Raw genomic sequence first — 16,310 nt, 5'->3', positions numbered from 1 at the left:
GAGGAAGGGAGGAAGGAAGGAAGGAAGGAAGGAAGGAAGGAAGGAAGAAAGAAAGAAAGAAAGAAAGAAAGAAAGAAAGAAAGAAAGAAAGAAAGAAAGAAAGAAAGAAAGAAAGAAAGAAAGAAAGGAGAGAGGGGAGGAGGGAGGGAGGAAGGATAGCAAGGAAGAGAAAGAGGGAGACAGAGAAAGAAAAGGAAGGATGGAGGGAGAGGAAGGAGGGAGAAAAGGAAGAAATGAAAGAAGGAAGGAATTTATTAAGTGTTTACTATGTGCCAGACAGTGTGCTAAGTGCTTTATAAATATTATCTCATTTTATCCTCATAAAAATCCTGGTAGATAGGTGCTATTATTATCATCACCCCCATTTTACATTGAGGAAACTGATGCAGACTTAAGTGACTCGCCTGGAGACATACAACTAACAAGTGTCTGTGGCAGGATTTGAACTCAGGTCTTCCTGACTCCAGGTCCAATACTCTATCCACTGCACCACCCAGCTGCCAAGTGTTTGCCAGTTGGGCCATTTTTAGGACTCCTTCAGCCTCCTCAGTGCAGCAGTTGTTTGGTACTAATTAGACTTCTTTCTAAAAAAATAATTTATTTTGATTTATCAGCAATCACTTCCATAAGCATTTGAGTTTTAAAATTTTCTCTCCCTCCCTCCCCCCCCAAGACAGCACACAATCTGATAGAAGCTATACATATACATTCTTATTAAACATATTTTCACATTGGTGATGTTGTAAGTAAGAATTAGAACCAACAGGAGGAACCACCAGAAAGAGGAAACAAAACACAACAGGAGGAAAAAAATAGCAAATAGCATGCTTCAATCTGCATTCGAACTCCGTAGCTCTCTCTTTGGATGTAGATAGCATTTTCCATTATGAAGCCTTCAGAGATGTCTTAGATCCTTGTATTGCTGAGAGGGATTAAGTCTATCAATATTAGTCATTGCACAACATGGCTGTTACTGTGTACAATATTCTCCTGGTTCTGCTCACTTCACTCAGCATCAGACCATGTAAGTCTTTCCAGGTTTTTCTGAAGTCTACTTGCTCATCATCTCTTATAGCACAATTGTATTCCATTACATTCATATACCACAACTTGTTCAGCCATTCCCCAATTGATGGGCATCCTCTCAATTTCCAATTCTTTGCCACCACAAAAAGAGCTGCTATAAATATTTTTGTACATGTGGGTCCTTTTCCCATTTGTATGATCTCTTTGGGATACAGCCCTAGAAGTGCTATTTCTCGGTCAAAGAGTATGCACATTTTGGTAGCCCTTTGGACATAGTACCAACTAATTAGACTTCTTTAAGAAATGGTGATATGATGTCTTTTCACTATTTGCTATTTTTCAGAGCCAAGAAGTTGTTTAAACAGATATGGGGTAGAGCTGCTGTAATCATATGCTATGTCTTCATTTTCGTTTTTCTCCAGTGCCAAGTTGATGTTGATCTCTGGTCTAACCAGTTGATGAACTGAAAGTACAAAGATAGCTGATCTTAAGTGACTCACAAAGAAAGTATTCATGAGTGTGGAGGCTCTGAATAGTCTTCAACCCTTTGGCCACTTTCATCTCTTGATCCAGATTGGTTTTGCCTGTGCCCAACTTCACATCAAAGAAACTCAGTATGAAGATACACTTTACTTAGTTTGGAGGATCTTGTCAAGTTCTTCCTAGAATTTGTTTGTTTTATCCTCAGTATCAATTGTTATTGCATAAACTGCAATTATCTTCATGGTTGTCTGACTGCCAACACTCCTCATGAGCACTTCAAGGCAAGATGGCCAATTGTTCCGTGAAAAGCTATTGCTTGTAGCCTATGAGCACATGATAAAAACCAATCTGCTAACCCATTTATTTGCCTCTCTGAGGTGAACTTCTGAACCATCCTCCCATTTAAATGAATTTTTAATGTCTTTTGCTTTCATTTCTAGGACTAACGTCCTATGGGTGGAGTCCATTTCCTCTAATAACGTATCAACTCATTGGTCCTTGGACAAAAGTAGGATATTAGTAATACCTACAGTTAAAGTTTGCAGACATTACACCCCAGATACTTAAACAAATATCAGTCTAATTGAATTGGAAGTGCTTTATGAATATTAGCTGTTATTATTACTCTTCTTCTTTCCCCCTCTTTGTCCTTCCCTCCTTTCTCCCTCTCCTCTAGCTCCCTCTTTCTTTCCCCTTTTCTCATTATCTTATTTGAGTCTTAGCTTCACTAAGGGAGTGAGAGAAAGGAATTGTTTCCCACTCCTATTTTTAAAAAATTAAACATCTTTTCCTGGTGAAGAAAGAGAAGCATGTCCATCTCTCCTCTAGGTTTATAAATACTTGGTTTGGGATCCTCTCCCTTCTTCATATACTTACTCACAGTCTTCAAGTACCATTGTTTTCCAAGTGACAGACCCTCCCTAACTACCACTACTTCCCCTACCATCTTCTAACAGCAGGGAATCTACTTCTGTACTTGTCAGGCAAAACTCCATCTTAAAGCAAGAAATAGAGAATTTGTTGCTCAAAGCAAGCAATCCAAAGCAACCTAAGTTGGCAATGTTCTTGGCTACTGGGAAAGTTGTGGTTTTATCTCCTCTGTCCTCCTAAGGGGCACCTGTGAAGAAATATGTCTTACCTTACTTCTGTTGGAAAGTACATGTCTATGGGTGTTTATGTAGCCCCATCTAGTGAAGTTGATGGTCCCCTGAAGGATAGCCCTGTATCACTTGTGTATGTACAAGTAATGTGACACATGATTCTCATGAAATTTTTGAGAGAGAGAAGGAGAAAAAAGAGAGAGATGGGGCAAAGAGAGAGGCACAAATTTTGGATGATGAATGGGAGGTCTTTTGGAGACATAGGCATGTGGGGGAAAGCTGGGACCTCCAAAATGCCACTTGGTTCCCAGCACCAGTATTCCCAGAGACTGCTTAGGATGAACTCATTGGGTGAGATCATTTTCTCCTCTGTTGAGCTAAGATTTCCTCTTACTCCTTACTCACAGAGCCCTCTAAGTCTCATGTATTTTATTGCCTAAACTAATCTGTATGGCTTCACCAATTACTATCTTACTTTCTTGTTTTGATAAATATGTTTAATCACTATTTGTGATTGTCTTTTGTGTAATATGCATCTAATGAGGAGGGGTAACTAAGCCAGTTTTCCCAATTATGGGGCAGAACCACTTCCCTCCGGAGTGATAAGAGAAAGTGACTGAAACCCACCCCCCTCAAAAAATCATACCCTTAGATTTAAAATATCTAATGTGTAATAGATAATTCTAGCATTTCTGGATGGTAGAGTGGAGCATGGAAAGGCCCAGTTGCTAGGTGGATGGGAATAGGGCCAGTTACTAGCCCCTATGGCTAAATGAGGGCCATTTTAGAATAGAAATACCAGGGTTCCCCCAACAAAATTCCTTCAAAGATCTGCTCACGTGACATTTGCTTCAAGAAGCCTTTTCCTGCTTTACTTAGTTGTTAGTAATTCCTACCAATCATTTCATAATTATTGTGGGTAGAGATACCCTGCTACTGACCTCTGTACATATTGAAGACCCCCCTATAGAATATAAACTCCTTGAGGGCAAGGATAGTTTTATTTTGAATTTGTAACCCCAACACTTAGTGCAGTGTCTAATACGTAGTAGGCATTTAATGAATGTTACCTGATTGACTAATGCTCTGTTATTTGACAATTATTTATTCTGAAAATTTGTTATCATTTATTTTCCTCCAGAGATAGTAAGTTTCTTCTCCCTAAAGATCTTCAAGGAGAGGCTAGATAACAGCTCATCAGGTATGTGCTAATGGGGATTCTTTTTCACATACGGATTAGACTAGGTTCAACTACCATTGTGTACCACAAAGGTCCCTTACAACTTGAATTCATCCCCCTAATCAATCAGCAGGAAAGAATCGTTGACCTTCCCTTGACATCTTCCACATCTTTCCCTTCTCTACATTCACCCAGCCCCTTAGTTGAGAGGCTCATCACTTCTCACCTGGACTTTTGCAGTAATCTCTTGAATTATTTTCCCTGCCTCCAGTCTTCTCCCTTTCCAATCCATCCTCCCAATAGCTGCAAATTAATATTCCTAAAGCACAGAGCTGACCATTTCACTGCCCTACTCAAAAATCTCCAATGGTTCTTCCTTGCCCCTGGTATAAATACAAAATCCTCAGTCTTGCATTAAAACCCTGCACATTCTGGCTCCTACCTATCTTTTCAGTCTTATTTCATATTCCTTGCCTTCATGCACTCTCTGTTCTAGTCAAAGTGTCCTGATAATTATCCCCCATATATGACATTGCATGTTTCATCTCCAATCCTTTGCTATAGTGGTCCCCTGTGTCTAGAAAGCAGTCTGTCCTCATGTCCACCTTAGCTCCTACCTTCAAATCACAGCTTAGAAGCAACCACTTATATGAAACAGAGCTTAGAGGCTGTCTCTCACATGAAACCTTTCCTAATAGCCCCAGCATCCTCTTCTCCTTGAAACTACTTTGTATTTTCTTGCTTTTGTATATGCTACATCTTCCTGTCCCCAAAAGACTATAAGCTTACCCCTATTTTACATCTGAGGAAACTGAGGCAGACTTAGGTCAAGTGGCTTGCCCAGAGTCACACAACTAGTAAGTGTCTGAGGCAGGATTTGAACTCAAATTTTCCTGACTCCAGGCCCAGGCTTCTGTCCACTGTGACAAAGATCATTTCATTTTTGCTTTTGTATCCCCAACTCCAGGAAAGTGCTTTCTACAGGGTAGATGTTTAAAAAATGTTTCTTAAACTGAGTTTAATTTTGTAGTTTTCTTAACTTGAATTTTCTTAAATTGAGTTTAATCTGTAGTTTTCATTTACCTTAATAGTTATCAAAGCCCTTTAGACAAATCTATCCTCTATTGAAAATAATTAAAGGGAAAGAAAAGTAGGTGGAGTAGGGCAGTCTTTCTTCCTGGTAAGGCCAGGAGAGCCTGAGGAACCTGGAATACACTGGAGACCTAAGAATGGGCTAGTAACAGAAGTATTGAGATAGATGTAAATGGGACCATAATCCAAGGACTTAGGGACACTGGTCAACAAATGATAATTGTACTTAAACTACATTATCTCATTTAATCATCACATTAGTCTATGGGGTAGATGTTATTATTACACTGATTTTACAGATAAGGAAATTAAGGCTGAGAGGTGTTAAGTGACTTGGCCAGGGTTATCTAGCTAAGTATATGTCTGAGGCAGCATTTGAATGGAAGTCTTCTTGCCTCCAATTCTAGCACTCTAGTCACTGTGCTACCTAGTTACAAGGTAGAGTTAAGTAAAGAGAGGAAGGGCAATTCAACTCAGATTGAATCTGGCCCGTTTCCTTCTTTGGTTTCCTACATTTACTGACTTGTACTGAGCAGTTACTTTGTAAACTAAAGAACATACGCTACTCATGTTTGTTTGTTTTTTTACCTTACTGTCCATGGTTATAGAAATTCAAATCTCAAAATTCTATTTTCTCCTACTCAGAATAGCACGTTGCAACATCTCTTGAATGAAGAGTGTAAAAGAGGTATTATTATAAACTGAATATCCATGGATCTGATTTGACCAATAAGGAAAAAATCCGTCTAATTCTCCTACATGTAAGACTGGATGAGAATTGTCCCTCACCATAAAAAAGTTCCCTCTTCTATAGTTAATAAATACATTCATCATGCAGGTCCACATTTTAAAATAACTTGGCTCAGGGCATATAATGTAATAGATACCTAAATGAAATCCTCTATTCCCTCACTAACTTCTACCCCTAGAAAAGAAAAGGAATAAAGCTAAGTGCTTTTATTTGGGGGGGGGGGAGTGGGAGGAAGTTCTATTCTCTTATCACATTTAAGTCCACTCACTACAACTTGGGCTTCACATAAACTGTTTATACCCTTGAAAATGTTGAGAAACAGTTTATTATAGTAGCTAAAGTAATGAACTGAAAATAAATTGTGGGTTCAAATCCCACCCCAGGCACTTATCAGTTGTGTACCCTCAAGCAAGTTACTTAAATCTTCTCAACCTCAGTTTCAATATCTTGTATATTCCCAAAACCTTTAGTGCTGTTTTAAGCCTTAATAACGCAATAGCTCAAAACTGCACTAAGATTTTTGGGACACCCTTCAATACGAATATGTTCGAATTCTACTTCATACACTGTGCAACCCCAAGCAAGTCACTTTACCTCTCTCACTTTCAGTTTCCTCATCTATAAACTAGGGACAATAATAATATCTTGTATGTTCTGGGGAAGCCACACTATGCCTTATTTTTCTCCATGTGAAATAATTTCTATTCCCTAAAAAGAAGGAATAAAGTCACTGGAAAAGATCATTCCATGCCTTCCCTCCCTGGCAAGGCTGGATCTTATGCAACTCAGATAGTATCTCCTTGTTTTCAAGGAATTCTATATCTGTAGTGCGACGTCCTTAGGGAAACAGAACGGATTAGGGTTAATTATCATTTCTCAAGGAAACCAACAATGCCATGCACTTTAAGCCAAGGTCTAATCCCGATCCCTGATCTCCAGGCCTTGGCTCCAAAAAGCTTCAACCATTTGAATCTTCAAAGCCTATCTACTCACATCTTGCTCTTAGCTCCCATGGGTTCGGGCCCAATTTGTATGAACACATTTTTATACGACTTCCTTGCCCTGTTTTCCTGAATACACTTTCCTATATGTGTGTATGCCTAAAACTTGATTCACCTAAGACCACCATGTCGATTGTAATAAAACTTCAACAAACTAATGTAATAATAATATAATAATGTAGTCATACCTAGTTGAGGTCAACCAGCTCCTGTGGACAATTTCAGGGGCTGTTTAGCCTCTGGCTGACCTCATCTGACTAGCATGAGGACCAGTGAACCGCCATCTGTGCGCCCTCTATGTCCTCCACTATGAATCTAAATTCAGCATTAAGAAATGAAAGTCACTTCCTACTGTACACAGAACTCTGAGAGGGACTTAGTCATAGGCCACAGGTCCACAGGACACTGACAGTACTAGCAACCCTGATTTTCCCACTGCAGGAAAAGGAAAGAGGAATTGTTAAGGAAATGCTGTGAGAAAAGTCATCACTCATTTATTCTGTCATTTATTCAACTAACTGAATACCTTCTGTTGTAAGATAGCCACAATAGCAGGGGTGGAGGAAAGGGGTGGTAGCAAATTGTGACTTCTGTGCAGCCCCGAAGCAAAGAGGTCTCTTCAGTCTGGAATGATGACAGTTGGGATAGACAAGGACTGACAGTCATAAAATCATGAACTGCAAATCTCAGAATAGTACAATTATAGAACACTTTTGAAGCTTAAATGAGGTAGTTTAAGGAACAATAAGAGTATATACTTTACATAGAGGGGGAAATATATTCTGATAAGGTGGTAGAGGCCAGAGGAATGAGTTCAAGAAGGCTGTAGATCAATTCACAGGGAATCACTAGTTATTTTTCCACAGTAAGTTTTCAAGGGGAAGAGAGAGAAGTTTGAGGGTTATCTCTAAAGCCTCAAGGGTGATGCCATCTACCAAAAATCTTCCATAACTTATGATGGATGGTATATGGAACCTAAGGGGCCTGACTTCAAATGGCATTTTTTATGTTCCATTTGTCACATGGTATTGCAGAACTAGTGTTTTTTACAGGACTCAAGACAAGGTAAACCTGGAAAATAAACCCTTGTTGGAGTATTCTATACCCCACTGACTTGGGACCTGAATTTCTGGTTACCCTCCAAGGCAGGTGCTTCTCTCTTTTACCACAACAAACTAACCAACTATTCAAGAACTGAATGACAGGGACCATGTTAGTGTCAGGGAGGGGACGGTCAGAAGGCCTGAGGGAGATGTCCTCCTTCCTGTCACTAGTTGGCTTAATTTGTTGGAAGTGGAGTTGTGTCATTTAGGAAATGGCCTCTCTGAGGAAGGATCATACAAGAAAAAACTGTTTCTTTTTACTTCAGTGGCTTTCAAGAGGATGAATGAATGGATAAAGGAATGCTCATCAGTATGGTTCTAGGTATGAGGGAAAACAATAAAATTTGGGCTTAAAATAACTGAAGGATGAGGACGATTTCATGAAAACAACCACTACTAATCAGCTTCCCCTTGGAGTACCTTGTGAGTAGGTAAACATCAGCCTTGGGTTTTCCATTCTAAGAATCCTTATAATCCTATTTGAACACTTGCAACTGGCCCTATCATTCCCTATTTTGTATGACCTTGGGCAACCAATATCTCTTCTTGGCACATCTGTAAAATGATGGAGCTGGGCTAGGTGATTTCAAAGGTACTTTCTAGCTGTGCCATTCCAGCTGTTTAAGAAATTATGATTGAAATATGAGATGATTAGTTTATAACTAATTATGTAATTGTATTATATAATTAACAATATGAGTGTAGTCAATATGGATTCTGAGGGATCAAGCATGTGGTTTCCTCTAAGGATAATTGGAGGGAAGGTAAATGGTAAAATGTCCATTACCAGTAACTGTGGGCTCCAACAGGATGAGAAAGGAGGCATTCCAACTCATCGCAAGAGTTTTGTTTTGTTTTTAATAGGAGTCCTAGGTTATCCTGTTGGAGTCCACAGTATTCACAAAGAAGGTCCATCCATCCCTACCGCCACTGTGGCACAGTAGAAAGAGAGCTGGATTTGGAGTCAGAGGACTAGGCAGCATTGCTGTTAACTCTGTAATCTTAACCAAATTCCTGCTGTCAGAACCTCAGCTTTCTCATCTAAAGGAGGGGACTGGATAAGATGGCCTCTGAGATCCCTTTTGGTTCTAAAGCTACCATCCTATGAAAGGCAGACTGTCAGAACTGGAAGAGACCATGAAGAATGCCTAATTAACCCCCCTCCTCCCTTTTACCCAGAAGAGAGAAGTGACTTGTCCAAGATCACATGCCTAGTTAGTGGCAGAGATAGGAATGGAACCCATGTTACCTTACTTCTAATGTATGCTCTTAAATTATTCAGCCAAATTAAACTCATTAAGACATTCTGCCTCTCTGACACTCAGTCCTGCTCCCATGGTGTACCAAAATCAGCCCTCTTCCCTCATGCACATATACCTAAGAGGTTAATCTTGGAGAGGGAGATGGGGGAAATTGCCTTCTTGTACTGTCCAAGAGTGATACTCAGTTTGGGAGAAGCTTGGGCAACTGAATCTTACCTCTGGAACTCACCAGTTCCTTTCACTCAATAAGACCTGAAAAAAGTCACAAGAGCCAAGGTTTAACAGTTATGCAGGTAAGAATTCAAGTCAGAAAATTCAAATTTAAATCTAAGCTCTGTGACTTTGGGCAAGTCACCTTACCAACCTTAATTTTATCATCTGTAAAAAAACAAAAAAGTGAGGGTGTTAGGATAATCCCCATGGTTCCTTCAAATTCTGAGTCATATGACCCTATGATAATATCATAAACATCAAGAAGTTTATAGCCCCGTCCCCTAGCAGTTAGGAGCTAAGAGAAAACACAATACAGAAGAATAGAATTCTTTGCCTCATATAGAGGGAATCAGCAAATAGTAGGAAATTAATAAATGCTGCTTGATTCATTGTTAGTTGATTATAGATCTCTTAATTGATCTTGTCTATTCTTTTGCTTTCATTATGAATTAGGGGGGCATTTCTCTGTATTTTATTCAATTGGTTCCACATCTGAGATACAGGGCAAATAAATCCTTTGAAAACAAGTTCTAGAATCTTAGGATTCCAAGACTCTAGGGGGCTGAAAATTCTATGATCTCTTTAGCTGATGGAATTAAGTATCATTTTATTTCTCCTCTTTTCACCTACCCCTCCCTTCTCTACTTCCTTGGATCAACTATGGAGGGAGAGACTATGCATAGGTAGGGTAACCTATGGGCAGTGTGGTATCATAGAAAGAATTCTGGATTTAGACCTGGGTTCCAGCTATTTACTATCTGTATGAACATGGACAAGTCACTTCATCTTTTTGGGACTCAGTTTCCTTATATTTGAAATAGGAATGATGATTTTATGACCCACCTCACAAGGCAATTTCAAGGAAAGTGCTTCAGAAATTTTAAAGTCTATAAATTGGAGTCATTATTAGAGGGGTCCATCTAATCTTTTCCAAGATATGACCCTCCTTTTCTTCCTAGACCAAGGATTCCCAGGGAATTGCTGGTGAGGCTGCTGCCTAGGGTTACAGGAAGGAGGAAGATGCAATTATATGGTGTGTAACAAAAATAATTTCATTTCTAATGCTTTTCCCCTGCTGAGCCACTTAGAGCACAAACAATAACAAACACTCGGCAACGGAAACAGCGTAAGGCACACACGATGGGGAGAAGCCCAATGACAGACGAGCCTCACTGAGCCTGCAGCTCCCAGACATCTGCAAGGGAGCCGTCATTTGGGGCCATGGTTGCTATTTAATAATAAGTAATAACACACCATGCAATGAACAGGACTCGAAAGCAGATACAGGCCCTGCTTGTTGATAGGGCCCTTGGGGGTGGAGTGGAGAGCAGTGCTCATATACTGAGATCACTTTCCATCCCCTACCCAGGTTCTGACTGATGCTACTTGGAAAGATACATGGAAATCTAATTGCCCTCACCTCTCCTCGCTTCACCTTCTCTCCCTTCTGTAGCAGGGACCAGGGAAATTTCCTATCTCCTCCTGGGAAAAGTTCAGCTCCCCAGAAGTACCCTTCAGTTAGCAAAAAATTGCTGAAGTTGTATGTTAAAGTGTATTTTGTGCTAGGTTGCACAGTGGATAGAGCGCTAGCCCTGGAATCAGGAGGATTTGAGTTCAAATCTGACCTCAGATACTTACTAGCTATGTGACCCTAGGCTGACTTGCTTTAACCTCTATTGCAGGTGATAGCACCTACCTCCTAAGGTTGATGTGAGGATTAAATTAAATTAAGTTAAAATGTTAATTTGCATATTTGATATTTAATGACAAAATATACTGAGAACTCACTCCTTTATCCTCCCTCTCACCCACCTAGCCACTTCTTCCCCCAAAGCATTTTAGTGGCCTCCCAGGCTCTAGCCCCAGTTAGAAGCACAGGCATAAGCTATGTTATAGCCATGCTGTGCTTTCCTAGTAAAGTCATTAAAAAATTATAACCAAGCTTCTTCATGGTACTGAAAGACTCAGCTGGAATATTGTTCTTACAGGACGAACTGCTCCCTGTAACGTTGTTTTGTTTATCAGCATGTTTCTGCAGAGCCAATGTATGAAGTTAGGCAGAAAATACCTGTAAGTCTTGGTCAGATGCCAGCAGAGTGGTCCCAGCCCCAAATTCACTACTTCTGGCTTCACCCTGAGCAGTCTAGCCAGTAGAGGTTAGGAAGAGGAACCAGGCAGAGGATACATTCATTTACTGACAGAGAGCAAGGACTCTAACTCCCTTGGAGAAGGGAGCTCAGTCTTCTTTGGGGAATGCAGGGTGGGAGGGCTGGTTCTTTAATTTCATCAGCCTTGATGTGGGCCTGCTTGTCAGAGAAAGGGATTAGGGCACAGCAAGATAAAGTTTAAGTCCAGAAGGGTATGTGTCTCTCCCTTTCTTGGACCTAAATGGAGGCAAAAAAGAGCGGCTGAATCTTTCAGTTTAACTCCACCACCCACACATACTGACACAACAATCAAGCTATTTTCCAAGCCCATGAATTTAAATAATATGAGTCTCTTGTAAAAAATAAAAAAGAAGTCTTCAATTACATTGGGGGAAGGGAAGATGCAGAGGTATGCTAACTCTGGATTCCATTACTATTAAAGTAATTGAAAAGGCTAGAGATAATTAATATCAGTCTACCATCTAGAAACAGGAAGCAAACTACTTCCACATGCATTTAGTATCTCCGAGAGCTGGAGTGCTTACACATAATCATGGAACCAGATCTGCAAGTTTTCCTCCAAGGGCTAAGAGATGCCCAAGTTAAAATCAAAATAACACAAGGAACCCCCAAAAGATTACTGTGGCATGCAGTGGTGCTGCACATTGGAATAGAAAGGCAGGGCTTGACCATCCTATCTGTGGTTCCTGGTTATTGCCAGGACTAGGAGAGAGTTCAGTTATGAAGCCATGCTTATAGGTTAGCATATAGGCCCTTTGGTATCTGAACCCAGACTCAAGCAACCTAGAGATCTCTGTCACAGATGGTTCAGTGGGGCAAGGTATTAGAGCAGTAGACCAAAGAGGACTTCACCATCTCCTTCTTGGGAGAGCTTTAAGAATAGAAAAAGGTTTGTCCTGAAATAGAAAAGGAGCCTGCCTAGAGTCAATAGAATAGACTGAATGATCTTTGAATGGACCTGGCACTTCAAGATAGCAATTTGAGATGTCATCTGAAAGAAATTCACGTACCTAAGCATCAGACTTCAGTCCCTTCATCTGGACCCCCTAAGCTCCCTTCTACCTACTTTGCATGTATCTTGCAGGCACCTATTTATTTACATAATGTCTCCCCCTTAGAAAAGAAACTCCTTGAGGGTAGAGTCTGTGTTTGCCCTTCTTTGTATCCTTCCAGTACTTAGCACAGTGCCTGGCACATAGTAGGCACTTAATAAATGCTTGTTGATTGATAGATCTGTAAACTACTTGGTCTGTCCACTAGAGGTTGCAGGGACACCTGGCTTAACTGGGAGGCATATTGTCTCTCAGAGGTGATCATACCCTCCCAACAAGCACAAATGTCACATAGCAACAGCAGTGCCTATATCTTGGGGTCTGCTGATCTTCAGTACCTAATTGACTCTGCATTGGGAAACCTCAAGACTGTCACTCTCCTGTCTTCCTCAAAGCCAAAAGTACTTTCAGCTCGTATACAAGTTAAGCAACGAAAGAAAGAGTCAGGAAAGTGTGAGTGACAAAGACAGTATTGGAACACAAAAGTCCTGACCAACCTCTCTTTCCTTTACTCCCACCCCACCAGGTCCTATATTCTACCCATTGCTCTAAGCTGTTTCCTCTGCATAGATTCTACTTTTAAATGCAGATTAGATGAAAACCACTCAAAGCCTGAACCCTTCTCTTCTAACCCAATGGCTTGCCCAGAGAATGGTGATCAGAGAGCATCTCTGCTTGCATTCATTGGAACATGTGGTCATGTTTCTATGTGGTATCATGCCCCCCTTGAATTAATGTTAATATCCTAAAAAGCTAGAGGAAAAGTTTCTGTCAAATCCAAGTCCTCGACACCATCCATTATTTAGATTTATACTTTCTAAACAGAAGAATTCAGCCTTGCAGATAGGGATAGAAGACAGACTAGCCCACAAGCATTGTTACCAGCTTTGTCAACCTCCTTAGACTCTCCCCAGACTATAGTGTAGGAAGAATCAAATCAATACAGTAAAAGCACTCACTGACAACCTGGCATGAGCTGCACAGCCTCTCTGGGGAACATGATGCTCTGTAAGCCTGAACTAATCACTCCTAAGAATTTCAGGAAAGGTTAGTTTATCAGACCTTGAGGGAAAAAAATTGGCACTAACTCTAAAGGTGAGGATGGTAAGAAGGAACGCAAAAGGAGAAATAAGCACTCAGGCTGGCAATTCTGAAGTCATATGGGTGAATTCTTGGAGTTGAACAAGGACATGTTTAGGAAAGAAGAGAAACCCAACTATGCATGGGAACAGAGTGCTGAAGAATATTATCCTTCCTAGAAGAAACCCTAGGGTGGTGATTCCCAATTCCTTCCCATCCTGTGAACTGAAAATGTCTATTTGGAAGGAGTAGAGTATCAATAAATTAATGTCTTAATTTTTCTTTTAGCCCAAGAAATTCTAGGATAATCAGTTCACTAGACCCTCCCACTTTATAAAAATCAGGAGAATCTCATGCCTCTGATTCCCTTCTCCACACTCTTTCCCAAGTGAAAAGGGAATAGGAAGGAAGATTATGGCCTTCTTCAAGTAGATAAAGGTAGGGATTCCTGAACTACACATGCTTAGCTCAAGGTCATTCACTCCAGAGTCTCTCACCAGGCAAAAACCTGAGTTCAGAGGAAATACCAGGATCCTGGGGGAACAGATGGAATGCTGGACACAAAGTGGATAAGCAAAAGGATAGGGGAGAGAGGCAGAAAGCTGGTTTATTTGCTGTCCTTTTAATCTCCCTTCACCTTAACTACCATGTCACTCCCACCCTCCAATTGCCAAATGACAGCAACAGGTACATGAAAGAGTCAAACAATAATTTCTTTTTTTTTTCTCATCTTACCCTAATGCCTCAGGATGAATCCAGAAGAAGCACAACTACTTCCATAGAAATGTGCAATCTCAGTGGACAATCCTGAGCCCTGAGAGTGAGATGGGTCTGAAAACCACTGTGGTTCCTCAGATTGGACATATACTAATATGGAGGGCCCAGAGTTAGGGTGATGTTCAAATTCCAAAAGAAGCCTTTACTACCTAAGGATCTGTCAACTAGGAGAGAGCCACCTAGCACACCCCATCTTCAGAAATTCCTATCCTCTATCTCTAAGAGAAGCCACTGGGGACAGTGACTGGGTTAGAACAGCTTTTTCTATAGGTAACAACAGAAACTTATCCTGTGAGACTTCAGGGAACTGAATAAATGTCTTATACAAGGGCTATGATTTGTGCGTACATGCACCCTCTCACATTTGATCTCATTTTTTCCTACACAGGTCTGTCTCAGAGCAGACAAGGTATGAGATGTCCTTAGTTTATCTAAACCTCTTTGCTGCCCACGACAATGCTCCCCCACCTCTCCATGCAAATCCTAATCAGGGCCTCTTTCCATTCTGGAGCTGGGAGCCCACCCTCTGCTTTCAACTTGACTCCGGGTTAAGTTTAATGGAAATCAGTGCCTCTAATGGAAAGATAATTGAGGAAGCTGGATGATATGAAAGAAGAAAGAACCTGAAGGGGTCTGATGAAATTGGGGGTGGGGGTGGAAATCTGCTGAGCAGAGAGATAGACAGACACAGATACAGAGAGACATAGAAAGAAAGAGAGTGAAACATAGAAAGAGACAGAAACAAAGCGACAGAGAGATTGGCTGAGAGTCAAAGAGAAGAGAGGAAGGGGGTGAAGAAGAGGCCTCAGTACATCCGAATGAATGCTGAGTTGCCAGGAGCAACCTATCCTAATGGTCACCCGTTCCACACCTGAAGCAGCCAGAAGTCAGGTTCCAGGTTGGGGTCATCATTGGAGAGCGGTTTAAAGCAGGGTAGGGTCCACGCTGGCTCCTTATGATCCCTACCTGTCGGGGTAGTGCCACTTCTCTGCTCCCCACTGTTTACTCCACCTGGTTCTCGGCGCTTCCACAGCCTATCCCCGACCCCCGCCACCTCCTGCTGGGCTCATATTGAGACTGAAGAGAGCTGTGGAGAGGGTGAAATATTTGTACCAAGCCTGGTCTGGTCGCCAGTAGATTCAAAACTCTGCCCCTTGAGGAAACCTGTCTAAGGCATCAGGGGAAGACGAAAACGCTCCAGATGACTGTCAGTGAGTCCCCACAGGCTAGCGAGACCCCAACTAGAGTCTCCTCTGGTCTTGGGAGGATGCTCTTCTGGTGAAGCGTCTGAGCTCCTGCCCCAGCCCTGAGCTCCGACTAGGCTCGTAGGAGGAGGGGTGCAATGGAAAGCACCGAGCTCCAAGGGGGCGCCGAGGGTCACTGGGACCCCAAGCTGGAGTGGGCGCTCGCCAAAGTTCTACCTCTCAAGTAAGAACACCATTCCTTCCAAAGGTGAAAAACTCCAGACCTTTCTCTGAGAAATTTGCCTTACAGTTCCCAAGGTCTGAGTCTGGCCCCAGTGGCCGCCTCCCTCCCCTTAGACCCCAGCTCTAACCTTCAAGCCATAAGGCGCCCGAGGGCAGAAGCGGCGCTGGCTACACGCTTCTCTAGGCTCCCGCCGCATCCACGCGTGAAGGGCTTCTTTCAGAAGTCTCCAGGAGAAGCTCCTGAGGCCGTTCCTGCCGCTGTCCTGGGGCGTCTCTTGGGCTCTCGCAGTTCTCAGCTGGCAGGGGACTAGGGGAGCCGGGCTTAGGAAGCGTGGCTGCTGCGATCTCCGGCTCCTGCCCCGGGGCTACCTGCCCCAATTGCTCTACTCGAGGTCCCAGCAGACCGCCGACTCTGGTCCCCAGTGCTCCAACCCTGCGGGGGAGGAGTGGACTGGGCAAAGCGGTGGGATGGGGTAGGGTGGGGTGGGGCGGGGGAAAGCAGAATGTAGCTGGGCGGAGCGATGGTGGACGAGTAATTAGCGCGGGCGGGCGCGGGGACTGCGCGGAGAGGCGGTGAGTTGCACGCGGGAGGCGT

The sequence above is a fragment of the Vombatus ursinus genome, unplaced genomic scaffold (genome assembly GCF_900497805.2).
Source record: "Vombatus ursinus unplaced genomic scaffold, bare-nosed wombat genome assembly UNPS02015398.1, whole genome shotgun sequence".
Classification (NCBI taxonomy): domain Eukaryota; kingdom Metazoa; phylum Chordata; class Mammalia; order Diprotodontia; family Vombatidae; genus Vombatus; species Vombatus ursinus.
This window is presented reverse-complemented; position numbering follows the sequence as displayed.